Below are 4,659 nucleotides of genomic sequence, written 5' to 3' on the forward strand. Positions count from 1 at the left end.
AATCCCGGAAAAATTTGACCTTTCGGATTCCGGAAACTTTTGACCTTTCACATTCCGATTTTTTTGGTCTTTTCATTTTCCCGAAACTGTTGGCTTTCCGTATTCCGAGAAAACCGTTGGGATTCCAAAATTTTTTGACCGTTCGTATTATTCTAAATGCGTTCGGGGTAAATTAAAAATTTTAAAAAATTCTTGAAAATTAGTAAAAAAATTAGACAAAGGTTATTTTAAATTTTGAAAAAATGTGGGGTTGGTGTTTGGCATGTGGTGTGTCTATTCGGATCCCCGTGATCATTCAAATTTCTTTAAAATATATTTTTGATCCAAAAATTTTAAAAATCCATTTAAATTATAAATTTTCATAGGATTTGAGAGGCGGAATTGAAAATTTTGTGAACAATGGGATTCTCAAGAAACATTAGGAATATTCTAGAAATTATTTTTAAAAATCTTAAAAAATTAGTATTTATAAAATATCAATGGTATTTTGGTAAAATTTTTTGCTAAATTTTTTTTAAAAAAATATAGGTTTGGAATGCCATAAGATAGGTTTGGTGGAATTTAAAATTATCATATTTTGAGGCCCTATAAAATTAGGAAAAAACATAATTTTTTTTCTTGAGAATTTAATATTTTTAAGGATTATTTAATTTTGAAGTACGTTTTCACGTGCTGACATTAGATAGATGTAGGTTATTCGCACATTATTAATACGATTATACCTCGTATTAGTAGATATTTCTGTTTGGATCTATTCTAAACGATGTTTTCATGATTTTTTACCATTGTTTAGCCATTCTTTTTGGACATGTTTCTTAATTTCTTTTGATGGCTATAATTTGCGTTCAAAATGTGTTTCACCTTTGACACTTTTCCATGATAATTTAGTTTGCACTTGTTTAAGTGTGGTTTGTGCTTAATTTCTTAAGCCTAAGATAAATTCTATCATGGATTAGTTGATCGGTTTGTTTTGGTGGATTTTATTGGATGTTTTTCAAGTTTTATATGGACTCATCAAGTTCTGTCTAGATCACTTGTATCTAGGGTTTTTTTAAATGAGTGTTACACAAATGTGTTTCACTTGCTTACTTTGGAGTTTTGCTTGAACGACACCATGTTCATATACTCCGGATTGATGAGTTGTCCACCAATTTTAATTCTTCTTTTGGCATATGATTAATGTCCATTAGATGGTATCCATTGATTTTTATGATCAACTATGGTTTTCATAGATTTGAGAAGCTTCTATGCTTTTATCCATGGTTTTATAAGGATCTTTTGAACCTTTGGATAATATCATGTACTTTGAAGATAGCATTTACCTTCGTTGTTTGCACGTAATTTTGGAGTATATTTCTTGTACTCTTGTACATGTTCCAACTCGGATACCTAATTGTTTATGTATCTAGATGAGTTATTTTTCTACCCCAGCTTTATTGTGGTTATTGGGTAGTTATCATTAGAAAGGTGCCAATAATTCAATTTCTTTTCTAATGATATACTCGGAAAGAGTTATTCCTTGATGTAGTCTCAGGTATATAGAGACAGGTTTTAGTATGTGAAATTCCAGGATAAGGCCATCTTATTCCTTTTATACATGATTTTATTTATATTTTCTAGACGGCATACTAGGGAGTTTCAAATTGTTAAGGTATGTAGGGGTGGTATCATGGTAGTATGGGATAATAGCGATCCCTCACATATATTATCTTATGGGATAATTTGGGCTCAAGATTGTTGCTTTGCTTACATCATGTTGACCTCAACATTCAAAGACAATCTCATTTTAAGAATTCATTTAAAGTTGTGTAGACATTCTCTAGATAAACTTCTTTTATCTATAGCCTATATTTTTGATGAGTGTAATCTCCTTGGTATTTTCACTTGTTGAAATCTCTTTCTTTAGAGTTCAATCAGTTTATCTTGTTGTGTTCGGTTAAGGAAATTTGGATTTGTAAGATTCCTCCCCAACCCCTCAAGATGTCTAGTTTCTTCCCCTCTTCTCAGAATAATAAAAGATCTTGTTTCTATCTGTTTTGGTCTAGAGAGAGAAAATATTCTAGAGAGATATAATTCAATTTTTAGATATTTTTGGATGAAAAAATATCCCTTCTTATTAAAATAAATCTCCCCGAAACAGAAGATCAAAAAGAAATTCCTATAGAAATAAATTATAATGTGCACAAAAGACCTTAGCCTAAGGGTCCAGATTTTTTAAAAATTTTAGATTAAGGTTCCAATGGACCAATAAGATTAATCCAACTGTAGGGAGAAGATAAATTGAAGAATAAAAGAAAATTTTAGATTAAGGTTCCAATGGACCAATAAGATTAATCCAAATGTAGGGAGGAGATAAATTAAAGAATAAAAGAAAACCTCCCCAAAAATGAGTAAATGTTCACATAAGATGAAGAGTGGACTAAGGACCAAAGAAAATAGTTAAAAAACTGAGTTTTGACACCTCAGAGTGAGGATCTCCCCTCATGAAGGAGACACCTTTTTTCTTCATCATTATCCCTAATTTTAAATCAATAAAATGAGATATTTCATCTCTCCTCTCTCCTATTTCAAAACTGGATCCAAAAAGTAAGCTGAATTGACCAAAAAATGGTCGAAATTTGACCAAACTGATTTGAAAAGTTCTAGAACCAGTTTGCTTGGTTAGAAGCTCGCTTTTTCTTATAAATAGAAGCCTCCTCCCTTTGTATAAGCTTAATGGTGTTTATGTACTATTAGTCTACTCCTGTCCTGAGCCATATACATTTAATTTCTTAATAATTCAATTGTTTTTTACCTAATCCTCTCCAAAGTGATTTGGTGGCCACTCTTGCTCCAAACAAGAGTAGAACCCTCAATCCCTCAAGCCAAAGGAAAGCTTACAAGCTTCATGTAAGCTAATTTCTTACTTAATTCTAATTTTTAAATCTATGATTTTCTTAATTTTTATGCTTTGTAAATGTTTAAATTAAATTCAAATGCTATGCCTTTGATGAAAAGCCCACCCCCTTCTCTTCTTTATATTTCAGCCTTTCTTAATCCTAGAAAGATTAATTAAACTCTTCTTTTTGTTTACTCTCTTGAATTAAGAAAATTGTGTAGATTAGAGTCATATGAATCTAATTTGGGTTAAATTAAGTTAAGTTAGAATGATAAAAATAAAAAATGATCAGCCATACAAAGGAGGTTATGGCAAAATTTTCTAAAATTTTGTGAAAATAAAAGTTTATTTTTAAGTTATTCCAAAAGAGTAATTCCCACCATTTTTGCATCTAAAAGAAATATTCTAATTACTACATGTACATATTCACCTACGAATATACATGGATATCATTGATATTAATTATTAAATTGATTTTTATGCATAAAAAGATGTATAAATAAATTTTTTTATTATAAAAATATTATTCTTATAAAATTTAATTTTTATGCATAAAAAAGATGTATAAAAGAATTTTTTTATTATAAAGTGTTATTCTTATTAAATTTAATTTTTATGCATAAAAAGATGCATAAAGAAATTTCTTTAATTATAAAAGTGTTATTCTCATTAAATTTATTTTTTTATGCATAGAAAGATGCATAAAGAAATTTTTTTATTATAAAAGTGTTATTCTCATTAAATTTGATTTTTATGCATAGAAAGATGCATAAATAAATTTTTTTAATTATAAAAGTGTTATTCTCATTAAATTTGATTTTTATGCATAGAAAAATATATAAAGAAAATTTTTTATTATAAAAATATTATTCTCATTAAATTTAATTTTTATGCATACAAAGATGCATAAATGAATTTTTTTATTATTAAAGTGTTATTCTCATTAAATTTAATTTTTATGCATAGAAAGATACATAAAAGAATTTTTTTATTATAAAAGTGTTATTCTCATTAAATTTGATTTTTATGCCTAGAAAGATGCATAAAGGAATTTTTTTATTATAAAAGTGTTATTCTCATTAAATTTAAATTTATGCATAAATAGATGCATAAAAGGATTTTCTTTTTTATAAAAGTGTTATTCCCATTGAAGTTGATTTTTATGCATAAATAGATGTATAAAGAATTTTTTCTATCAAAATTAAAATTCTCTTAAATTCTATGTTTAAATTTTATGAGTATTTGATAAATGAATAATTAAATACTCTAAGAGAGAAATTTTTATCATTTTATATTCACACGGATTGTAAAAAGAAAATTCAAGAAATCTATCGAGACTGAAATATTCAGATAAATGTTAATTTATTCCTCATTGGAATTCATAACTAATTTAGAAATCAGTTAAGTGTATATTCAAAGAAAGAAATTTGGTAAATTAGTAACTGAATTATCAAACCTTTTCGAGAAAGATAGTTCAAGAAAAAAATCTTATCAGTCTTGAACCGTGAATCAGACTATGACCAAGACCAAAACCTTTTGTCAGTTTTCGAGGAAAGAAGGTTGGCCAGTTTAGAAAAATACACTCAAAACTCCAACCAAATCTGAAACTAAGTTTGAGACCCTTCAAAATGATCTGTGGATCAAGGTTATAGAATTCGAGGAATTCTGGTATGAAATTCAAAATTCCGTTCTAGAAGTTTTAGGGATACTGATTCAAGAAATACTCCTTGTATTCAAAAGAAAATCAAACTGAAAACTTGCATAGAAAACCATGTTTTCTT

The sequence above is a fragment of the Cibotium barometz genome, chromosome 21 (assembly GCF_041138505.1).
Source record: "Cibotium barometz isolate CiBa-2024 chromosome 21, ASM4113850v1, whole genome shotgun sequence".
Classification (NCBI taxonomy): Eukaryota; Viridiplantae; Streptophyta; class Polypodiopsida; order Cyatheales; family Cibotiaceae; genus Cibotium; species Cibotium barometz.